The sequence below is a fragment of the Polyergus mexicanus genome, unplaced genomic scaffold (assembly GCF_030449975.1).
Source record: "Polyergus mexicanus isolate NDT 795.1 unplaced genomic scaffold, iyPolMexi1.0 SCAF_11, whole genome shotgun sequence".
Lineage (NCBI taxonomy): Eukaryota > Metazoa > Arthropoda > Insecta > Hymenoptera > Formicidae > Polyergus > Polyergus mexicanus.
Genome location: NW_027223331.1, coordinates 8,492,223 through 8,504,608, shown reverse-complemented (window position 1 = coordinate 8,504,608; position 12,386 = coordinate 8,492,223). Strand labels below are relative to the sequence as shown.

The window sequence follows — 12,386 nt, the reverse complement described above, 5'->3', positions numbered from 1 at the left end:
TAAATGATTAAATTTTATCGAAATTCTTTATTAATTTTTAATAAAATTTGTTGCTCCATAGTATCATCATTTAAATGCCCTCTTTGTGGTGTTAATACAGAGCCACCGATGCTAAACATTCTTTCTACAGATGCACTGCTTGGTAGAGCTGTATTATATTTAATAAAAAGTTTCTTAAGTTTTGGATAGTCGTTTAACATTTCTATATTACAATTATTTGATTTTAAAAACCGTTGCAATTCTTCTTGTTCAGATTCATTTTGCACCGTTTTTTGCTCAAAAATGAAAAAATCATCGTGATCGTCAGATTTTCCAGCTTTTGAAGAATTTTCAGTTGATCGGATTCCCAATAAATCCTCCAAGTAATTTTCAGCACGTTTTCTTTTTTCTCCGGTTAACCAGTTTAACTTAAATTGTGGATGTAAACATGCTGCTATTATTAATTCTTTTGTTTCAAATATCATAAGAAATCTAAAATCAAATATAGTAAATTAAGCGACATTGTTTGTTTTATTGAAATTAATACTTTTGAATCAATAGTTTAAAATAAAATAATATTTTTCAATTAAATCCTTATTTAAAATTAAATAACATATGTATTAATCAAATTAATAAGTTACCTTTTATTTAAACCTTGCTGAATAGCTTCAACTAATGAATGGCAATCTATAAGGTCAGATTTATTGAGATTTTCTAATTTTCGTTGCAAGGTACTTAGAACTGGTAGTAAATGAGAGCTCTGCTTTTCCGAAAAGATAAAGCTCTCATTGGATATCGCGCATCGCGTCATCGCACTTGTCTGCAAGAGCCTTAAGTTGATCAATCACATTCAAGCATTTTTACAACATAATAAGAATGCTAATTGGTCGATTTGCTTACGGCTTTACGGTTAAGATAAAAATTTTATCACGCACAATAGCAAGAATAATATCTTAAATAAATCAAAAAATTTGAAAAAAGTAACGATAAAAGTAACTGTTAAATTCGTTACTCGTTACCGAAAAATGCAACGAAGTTACTTTTTCCGTTACAAATAAAATTTGTAACGCCATTACCGTTACAGTTACCGAAAAAAAGTAACTGTAACGGTAACGGCGTTACAAGTAACGCGTTACTTCCCAACCCTGCTGACAGTTATAAAGATATTGTGATATTAATGCTTATCAGTTTGTCCAAAATTAAGGAGACTGCCTATCAATAGGCTATAATAAACTAATCATCATGTTATATTTCTAGAAAATGCAAACCTTCTCCGCTCTTTTACGCCATGCATTAACGCATATCTCACGTAAATATATATCATTCTATCTGCATAATTTATGATAAATGATAATTAAAAGTGTGAACGCGCGAAATGCATGTCTGAAGATCGCAGATACCTCTTAGTTACTCGTGAATCTTCCTAAAAATACGCGTAAATCTACCCCGTGCAGTCTTCGCATAAGATATCAGTTTCTCGCAGGTGTTGTCGAAAACTCCTTTCTCGGCAAACTAACTCGCGGTATTTCCCAAAGTTCGTCCGTAAGATAGCGCGTTCTCTATTACAAGAGAGTATTTAATAGTATTCGTCTCGTGCTCGGTTATAAATTGCTCTCTCTCTCTCTCTCTCTTTCTCTCTCTCTTTTGTATTGATCGCGACCGCATCGCGCAAACATGTTTCAATTCGTGCGCGCTGATTGCTCGAACAAAAGCATTTCTCTAAAGAACAGCAATTTGATTACAAGCTATCGGTACTGATTTAAATAATTGAATGATTATTTATCTAATTTTTCCGTTTGATTGAATAAGTCCGATAGACTCAGATTCTAGATATTCACATAATATTAATTAGTATCTAGCAGCAGAAAGGATACTGCACACTTTTGTTGCAAGTTTCGTCTGACTAGCTCGCGTGACAACTGAAGTCCTGCAATAAGAAAGCATGATCGAAACTATGCTTCTTGTGAGTTAGATGCTTTTGAGCACGCTAAGAATGCTTCTGGAAGATAATCACAGAGTTATTAATCATTTTTATTGACAATTTTACGATTCTTATTTCCAGAACAAACAATATACGAAGATTTTGTTTCATATGTTATATGAAAAATATTTTTACAAATTTTTAATATTAATATTTACTTATAATATTACTTATAATATTAATATTATACTTAAATTTTCGTTTCTTTAAGTGCATAAAACACGATAAAATGAGCGAAATTTACGATTAAACGATCTATGCGAGCAGCAGTGTCCTTATCTATTGCGCGGTAAGGCAAATTCGATTCGCATGAGCAAATAGGCGTGTACACGCAAAGTACCGGGCGTTATGTAATAGTATCATTATTTCGATATTATAAACGAGCATGCACGAGAAACGCAAACAAAAAGAAATGACGCGCTCGAATTTATCGGCGTGACGCATAAACGACTGTTGCAGTGCGCGGGCTTTTATTCGCCCTCAATGGGCGAAAAGTGTCCTTATCAAACGCGTGTCAACAGCATGTTCCACGTGCAAATCTGTCCGCATATGCCGCATCGGCTGCTCGCGTGAATCCCGCAACTTTGTCGTAACGTACATAGTTCGTAAAGACGTTTCCGTAGTTGAAAGATGACGTGGTAACATTATTGGCTGCATTAATTATAACTCAATATATGATATTATTCCGGTAACTTTATGAAAAATTTATATCATAGATATGTCTTGCGTCTTTTTTTACGCAAATGGTTATCCGTTCTTTGTACAGGAACGGCCGCAAAAAAAAAAAAAGAAAAAACGAGGAATAAAAAAATGTACACTTTTATACTGAAACGGTAACTTTCCACTTGTTTTCTCGTTCCTTTCATTTTCGCGGGAAATAAACGGGATTGACGGAGAAAATGTGAACGCTGCCGTACGCACATTGTTATACAGCTCAACATAAATCAAAAACAATTCGTAACTGTAATGAGATTGGCCACCATCGCCCACCACATTGCCTGTACATATATATAAGCGTCGCAGCAATGAGTTTCTACATAGAAGCTCTTTCACAGAACCTCACCGCGACGAAATACTATTAGCCTGATTGGAAGTACCAGCTGAAAATATTTGCCGGCATGCGCGCGTGATGATCAAACAAGCCCCCTTCGTTAACAACGTATTATGGTCGTAGAAACCGTTAAACGGAAACAGAATACTCGAAGCTGCAGAAATTAAATCTCATTCCGCAAATAAGCGCGCTAGTAAAAATTTATGAAGTGGATTACCATGGATAGCGATGCTGAATATTTCATATGACCGAATGTCCGCTGTGTGACACGACTACTTCTTCATATTTCAAAAATTAACTGTTACATCTTTCATTACGGAATTATATTATATGATTCATATATAATAACATATCAAATTATATAAAATTTGTACAATGTATCTAAAATATTTTTATAATTTATTTGGAAATGTAGTATTTTTATATATTTATTTATATTATATATATTATTATATAATATATGTATATCTGATTTTGAAGACTTTATTTTAGACGATCTAAGACTCGTGACAAAATTAAATTTATAAAATTCTATTTATAATTTTACATATAATATATGTTATGTAATACAGAAAAAAAATGGAAAAAATAAAATATATACAAGATTATAATAAAATTACTGTTCAAACCAATTTTGTTCATAGATTTAAATCTCCAATTCATGCTAATAAGCTTAATAAAAGTTTGATTTTTATTTGGCAACAGCATATGTATTTTAAATATTATCGATATTTTATGTATAAAACGCACACGCATGTGTTTGTGGTATCAGAATAACAAGTTTTAAAATATTGTCATTATATATATTTTAATATTAGATAAAAATTAAATTTAGATAAAACACGAATTCATTGAAGAAATAATCGGCCAAAGTAGAATCTACTAGAAATTGAAGATGCCATGAAAAAAGCGCTTACGCGCTCAAAAAAATTGTCATTGCCTTATCGGGATTCTGTCCCAAAGAAATTCTAGAGAGTTCTAGAGTTCAAAAGTTAAAAAGTACAAGAAGAAAAGAGAGAAGGATGAGGTGACGAGACAAAATGAGGGGGAATGGCACAAGGGAACGTGCTTCATAACTGCATAAAGTGGTGCAACGAGCGACTTCAACGAGACGTAACGCGTGTTAGAGAAATCGATACTAGTAGCCAAGAAAAGCTTATTGTAACGTATATATATGTGTGCGTACATATATACATATATCTGTTTGCCCTATAAAAAATTTGACGAAACTTCGATCCGGCGCTTCGCTCGAACGTATAATGAAATTTTCTTCAATTTGATGCCATTTTTGTAACAATGTCTTTTTCTTGGAGATGAAAATAAATCTCCTGTTTAATGCAACCATCAGATCGTTGTCCTCAGGAAATCGACAGAGTTTTCCGCGAGGAAGCGACAACGGAAACAAATATTTCCCCCGATTGCCTGTGAGCTGAAGAAAGAGAAAAAAAAGCTATACGAGACATGTTACGAAAAAAAAAGTACAACGGGGTCAACTAATGCCCAGCTTCTTCTTCGAGCACTCCACGGCTTTCTCGCGTGTCTCTCTCAAAGACCTATGGAAAAGAAGCTTAACAAGAGAAACGAGGATAAGTGCTTACAACGGTAGAGAAAAACAATAAGAACCGGTTTAATTTCTCCTATCTTGTTTTCTATTTAAGCTGAGATTGCGATGTTAAACATAATAAATTATCAAGATTCTGTTTACTTCTTACGTGTGACATATACCCGCTCACACGTTAAATATTGCTATATGATAGATAGAACACATACAGAGTAAAAAAAACCTTAGGTCAAACATAGGTCGAAAGCTGAACGTGTCGCATGCGATGTTTATGTCACTGTTTATAAACCGCGGTCTGAATGCCCTCATTCAATTTCCATACATATTTCATAATAGAAGATTTGACCGATAATTAGTCAGTTGTCATCAGCCATTGTCATTGCGGATATATGGAACACCTTTTGCAAATATCGAGATAAAGTTTAAACAGATTATTTTCTTCTTATGTTGCATTCGACACATAGAAGCCAGTAAGTCAATCATGGTAATATATAAAAATGTTTATATTTCAGAAATGGTTGAATTTTCGATCTATTAATTTCGTTTATTAAGATTTTTTTACTCAGCATGATGTGTCCTATCTATTAGGTGTACAACTTTGCTTCCGCCGTTTTTTTTCCCGAAATTCGAGGCTTTATTGTAAAAAACTGGTTATACATTTATGATTCAAAGTATTGTCCACTCCCAATGATCGTGCCAATTCTTTTTGACTTTGACTCGAGTCTTCATTAAGCAATGCCTCCAATTCTGCATCTTCGAAAACCTTCTCTCTTCCATCGCTATGCCGGTCTTCGACGTGAAAATCACCGTTCTTGAAGCGTTGAAACCACTCACGACACGTTCTTTCGCTAATAGCGGCTTCACCATAAGTATTTGAGAGTATTCGATGAGCCTCAGCCGCAGATTTCTTCATATTGAAGCAGAAAATTAAAATCTCCCGCCAATGACGAGAATTTGGCTCGTAAACTGACATTTTTAATCGAGAATAACTTTATGATGCAGAAACAAATCGACTAATGTTTCTATGAGGTTATGTTGACAGATGCCCAAGTTTATCGCATGACGTCTATGATCTATTTATTTCGACCACTGCTTACCGCTAAAGCCATCTATAGGAAAACGGCGGAAGCAAAGTTGTACACCTAATATTATGCGTAAAGATACAATTATCTTCAAGCTCCATAAGTTGCAGTTATTTCTTAATATTTAGTGAAGGAGAGTTTTATTAATTATTATTATTAATTAAAAAATAATTGTATGAAATTGAAAGTCATGAAACGATTACAAGGCAAACTCTTCTTGTTTGAGAAATTAAATCAATAGTAAATTTAAAAAGTAGTCCTCACATATGATAGTTATCCGATATCAGAGTCATCGAGGAGAATTTTCGTCTCTAATTAAGATCCGGTTCGACTGACTATGCGATACAAGAAGAAAGAACTTGAGCGCACGTTTATGTCATGAGCAATCGTCGATTTCTTACCTGGCGATTCCGGTATTCCTCCCACACCTGTCGTTCACGGAATCCAGCTTCGTCCATTCTTCAGAAGCGCGCTAGAGATCCGCAATAGAAGAAATCGACGTTCTTGTAATTCCACCAACTGCACAATATCTTAGAGCTTCCATCTGGCGTGATTCTCTGAGCGATCGCGGTCAAAATTATTCTCGCGTGTTTTCTCGATGGAACTTGCAATGCACTGCATTTTGCAAATCTATAGCCCGCAGGCACTTTCCGCGCGAGAGACCCGTGTTTACTCCTCGGTATCTTCTCTTTTCACTTAATTAGTTTTCATTTTACCGAGAAAAACGTTGTTCTGTATGTATCGCAGGAACAAATAAAATTGTTTATTCGATGGCAACTCCGTTTATTGTCATTTTATCGAAACATATTTTTTTTTACACTCGCTTACTTTTGTTTCTCTTCTCTCACAGAAAAGTTTGCTTGTAAAAGTTCTTTCTGTTCTAATAAAAAAGTTTATTGCACGCTGCGTCGAGAGATCACTCCTTTTTAAGATCCCTTTCTTCAAGGAGAATGATAACTTCTGGAAAATTTACGTGAAATAACTCGTATACGTTTAAGCGATTGTCGTAGAAAAATCCAATGTTGCAATCATTTATATTTTCTAGAGAGAAATTTATTTTTATTATATCAGATTTATCATTTATATGGCTATTTAAAGCTATCAAGAGATATTGTATATGTCTATAAATATATTCAATTATTTGCAAGAAGTGTATAGATGCAAGAATCTATTTTTATTACATCAGATTTTCAGTATACATAAATCTATCAAAGTATTCATTATTGTTAATAATATACGTTGTGTTTCTTGCACATAATGTTTTCAATATCTTAGAAGAAAAAATCAAACTAGCATTATGCAAATTTCTCATGTGTTCCATATCAATCTGCATTCGAAAATCCTTTAATTATATTGTTTTTACAATTTGACCTTTCTCTCTGTTCCGTTTACGTCGAAGCTCTCGCCTTTTTATACGTATGACAGAATTGGAGACTACACGTGGAGTAAGTCCTCTCTTCATTACAAAAGACAGAAAAATAAAAAGCTAGTCTTTATTGGGCCGCCGAAACACGCTGGTCGTTTCAACAAGATATCACGAGAGGCTATTTAGGCGACGCGGATTTAACTTTGTTCTTATTTCTCAAATCTCAAAACCCTCCGTTTCTTTCCCTCATTCCATCATCTTTCTAACCTTCATCATAATTCTCGTTATGTGCATAAGCGTTTTAAATAGACCGTTTATCATTTCATGGTAATGACATATTTAATTACTAATAATTGGTTCGTACTTAAATTAAAACCGAAGTATTAGGTGCAAATCTATCGAAATGATCCGATCAAGATTACAAAATTAACTTCTATTTAAATTAACACGCTTATCTAATTGATTAGAACTTCTTCGGTTTTGTATGTTTTTTTAATGAAAAATCTATTTATATTTGGATAATAGCGAGCTTTAGGGATTTATGGGTCACAATGGCATTCTCCGTGCAACGAACCTGATGAAACATTGAACATGGTCGCGAACATCGTAACGTTTTCAGTGTGCTGTCAGTTTGTAATTTATCCCGATATCCGCCATATCGTTTCATCAGACACTACTATTTCTCGATAACAAAAATATCGACCTACGACAAAGAAACGGCTCTGCGACCTAAGAAGAAGCTCCTACGTTACGATGGCACTTTCATATGCCATCGAAAGAGTTACGATCTTTTAAAGTCGTCATAAAAATATCCCTTTGATCTCATTTCCTCCGGAATACGTATTGCAAAAACCATTTTTATTCTTTACGACGCGCTTCGCGAAAGTTGTACCTTCAATCTGAAAAACGATCATTTTCCTCAAAAAGACGATAATTTCAGTGAAAAAGTTTCGAAAGAGAGAAGAAAGCAATGTGGATGGAATTTTTGTCATATCGATGAAGAAATCCTGCGTGTGATCGACATTCTCGCGACAAATATTACACGATGCAATGAAAACAAAATTTCTAGGACGCGGTTGGTACGTTTCCGCTCTCCTTTCTCTCATTAAAAAATATCAACCAATTTTTATTTTCACGCCAAAATTGCCACAATCGAAACGGTTTAGCCAATGGTCGAGATAGCCGTAGGAAAGGATGCACTCCGAATTCAATAGTAATGAAATTTATCGCTGCAACGTAATCGGAAGCGACAACCCGATCGAAAATACGATCCTAATAATTTCAGAAATTATTCAATTGCGAATTTTATGAAATTTCTAATTTACAAGTTTATTATCTGCGATTATATTATCTATGTTAAACCATGTTGTCTAATGAGAAGCACTATGAACAACATATATAATTTAAAGCTTACTTTATTTAAACACACATTTTGCATTTAACGGTATAATTTAACAGTATAATTAAATAATTAAAACAAAAGATAATTAATTTTATTTCTTATTTTAATTTAATATGACTTTGACATTTTTATACATAAAAAATGAAACAAATATTTATTTAAGAGATAAAAAAGATTATAGATATGATTAAGTTAATAATTTTCGAAAATTCATAATTCTGAGGAGCAGCAAATATATGCGAAAAAAAAAAAAAAAAATTTAATCTTTTGGATACATTTATTTAAATAAAGAAGAATTTATCTGGCAATATTTTCTAGCTGATTCGCTTCTGTACCTAACTCACTTACGCGCTCATCTGATTTGATTATTGATTCAGACATTTATTTAATCAACAAGTAACGGACGAGATATGAGAAATAAAATTAATATTCATATGTGTCCAAGCGACAGGTATACGTGAGAATTAACTGTTGACGAAACTATAATGACAATAAATACGTGCCTTTCAAAGCTCGTAATGTCCTTAATCTCACATCTTACATGGATAATATGCGTGCGATTAATCGTTGGAAGACTCCAGGCTTTGGAATCGTTCTGGAGAAGAAAAAAGAAACGCAAGAAGATAAATTAATATTGAAGGAAAAAGGAAAACAGAATTATAATATAATACATTAGATTACGCTGCTATTTTAGTTATTCGCAAAGGGATAACGTCAATCTCTAATTATAAGTCTTAAATGAATTATTCTTTAAACGTTTAATACTTTTAAAAATTATTAACTCCGCTTATAATTCTGTATATACTAAGGTTTAATTATGGATGATTTTAAATAATTGATCCGCATTTCGCGTTATTCGTGACCCATATCTTAATTAACAAATAGTGAATTATTCTTTTATTCTGTTGTAATTATATATTGTTATTTTACAACTGTTGTTTTCTAATTGTTATTTTATAATTGTTATTTTAGTAAATGTGATAATTAAATATACAAATGAAAAATTAAAATTTAATCGCGTCACCTCGCCTACGTATGCATGCATCAAATTCAAAGTGAACAAATGACAAGTTTCACATACGGTAATTAGTTCATATAAAAAGATGCGAAACGTGAAAGGAATATAAATCACAAATGCAAAATTTGTGTTTGTAGGTCAACTTAACGGAGAAATTATGACGGTAATTCGAAAATTGCAATACGGAATGATATTTGAGCAACGATTAACCGCTAACAGAAGTATACATTGATTGGAAAAAGCTGCAATCCTTAATGACAAAATTTTTTTTATCTCTTAAATAAATATTTGTTTAATTTTTTATGTATAAAAATGTCAAAGTCATATTAAATTAAAATAAGAAATAAAATTAATTATCTTTCGTTTTAATTATTTAATTATACTGTTAAATTTTTATCATTAGATACTTTCTATATTTCACTAATTTAACAGTTAGTTGATTTTAATAATCAAAATATCTAAGGGTACGTTTATTAAACATTAAATATATGAATTGTCAGAATTCTCTTACAAATGATAAAAGAACTGTAGCAAATATTAAACGATAAATATATCTGACAGGAATGAATTGACAGAAGAATAAACGTTGCATCGCAATATGCTGTAAAATTTGCCTCTGTGTGAAACGTCTTCGCGAAAAATATTTCCCATTTGCATCCGTGGTAAGCGCGTTATCGAAATTCGATGGTTCGAGGACATTTGAACGCAGGGAAAACAGATAAACTAGCCAGACAGACGCGGAAGCTTGAGGTCAACGTCCTCGAAAAGGCACGTATCCGCAGGGTCGTATCGGAGATTCGCAGCTTACATCTCGTCAGAGGTAATTCGAATATATATTAAAAAACACAAAAGATCTCAAACTAAGCGCCGTCGTTTCAAAACAAGTTCTTTCGCCGAAAGGTAAAAAAACATCGCCGTCGTTTACAAAAGAATTTCAGAATTCACGAATCTATGCGAACGAATCGTGAGACAAGCTACAAATACATTCTCCGTGCGACGATAATTATATGTACGGATGCAGGTAAATCGTTAGCGTGAGCATGTTTCTCGCATTTCATATAAAGAATTCATAGATAATTTATGTATGAAACTTGGTTTTATGCGAGAAAGAGAAAGAAGGGATCTGCTTTTGCAAAGTATTAAAGATATTTACGCGAAATTTCATCTGTTGTATGTACTCTCTCATCACCAATGTCCAAGGACACTCCAATGGAGAATGCGCAAATAAAGAAAATAAACCCCCCCCCCCCCGATAGATATAGTCGCAAATACTCCAGATTATCTCGGTGAATATCCTCCCGAGTGAATATCCTCGACTAGCATTACGCACGAATCCTCTTCACCTTACGACGCACGTCGCCCGTATTTCGCAACGGAGCTCCTTCAGATCCGCCGAGGAATTCATCGGGCACTCGTTCTGCAGCTAGTAACGCGATGCACGTCGCAGGTTCGCCGAAAGGAGCGTCCTTGGATTCGAGGTCGTCGAACCGGCTAAAAATTATGACGCGAGGCTCTCACCCTTCCTTCGCAGGTTCCTTCGTCCCGGGGAACCGACAAAAAGACGAGGAAGGTGTCAACGTGCCGGGCGACGCGCACGCACGCACGCACGCACGCACGCACACATAAACGCATATACCCACATTGCACATACTTTTTCCGTAAATACGGCACGTGCGATCGGTCGTCCGTTCTCGTAGACGCGAGCTTAGGAACGTTTGTGCGATCGGTTGAAATTATTCAAACGAATCAAGAATATGACATCTCTCAAGGGGGCGCCAGTCAGAATGAGGTGGATTGGCGAACATGGGTTTAAACTACGTGGGGTGGTCTTTTGGGGTGCCGGTCCCGACGTTGACTGCGCCATCGGGCAGACTCCATCGTGCTACCCAACATTGGCGGCGGCGGCGACGACGACGACGGCGACGCCGCCGCTGCCGGCGAGCGTCGGCTATCGATTTTTCCGCGCAGCCTCCCCGACTGGAACACGCCGGTGCACATCTCTGCTCTAGCTAGTCCTGTCGACGGCTTGCCTGTCCTGCGCGATCCCAGTTTTGTCCCCTTTACCACAAACATTTAATCGCATTGATGCTTGCTTGAAGTTCGTTCGCGATATCTTTGATAAGCCCCCAGATGATTATGACAATGAAGTTAACTGAGATATCCAAGACTATAGGGATTGTATTTGATCGTGATTTGAAGACATATTTCTGACCTTCTACATGTTCGGAAATAGAAATGTGTTTCTTTAGAGAAGAAGCCGCATCAATAACACATTCATTATTTAAATATTAAACAATAAATGATGTAAAAATCAAAGTATACCAATCGAACACATACGATTTTGATTAATTAAACTTTAAGAATGCAAGTTTACAAAGTATGTTGACGAATCAAACCACAATAATTTTATTGATTTTTATCTTATAAAAGCCTGAATTTTTTCAATTTTTATCTCTGTTTCACTTTTGGTATTCAGCAGAAGACTCGCGAAACCTAAAAATTACGATAGATTGAACTTGCTCACTAAAAAGCAATGCGCGAGCGATCGATCATTTCAATGCGGTCTCCTGATGAGAGGCTGAGATTAAATATCCATTGTGCGGCCATTATGTGTCTGGATAACATCCACCAAACCATTGCACAGTCCGGATAGTTTGAAATGATTCTAATTACAAACATAGTCGGCCACAAGAGGAGGCAATAAAGACCCCTGGATGGATCAAAACTTTGCCGATTATCGAATCTGCTTGCTCAACGTATCGGATAGGAAAATTCAGACATTGCCATATCACTGAAGGCGCCATATGTTCCTTTTAATTATGGTTGACAATAGTGGACGTCAAGTAAGAGAGATACAGAAGATGCAGCAATATTACATATCTAATGATTTAATATGTCTTCCAATTAATTGTCTCCATTGTCAGCCAGATTCAACGCGTTTACTTA

General features: G+C 34.8%; 1 protein-coding gene across 8 annotated transcripts in view; it reads right to left on the bottom strand.

Annotated features, from left to right (window-relative positions):
* LOC138937613 (serine/arginine repetitive matrix protein 2-like) overlaps positions 1-12,386 on the bottom strand; it is a 72,436-nt gene that overhangs the window by 21,106 nt on the left and 38,944 nt on the right. The window contains exons 1-2 of one of the 8 annotated variants that reach the window (XM_070304031.1): positions 11,092-11,315; positions 6,056-6,614 (exon numbers count right to left, since the gene is read on the bottom strand). The exons of 4 other annotated variants lie outside the window; for them this stretch is intronic. The gene's annotated coding sequence lies outside the window, so the exon portion shown is untranslated. 3 more of the 8 variants (XM_070304032.1, XM_070304033.1, XM_070304034.1) reach the window with 3 other exon arrangements.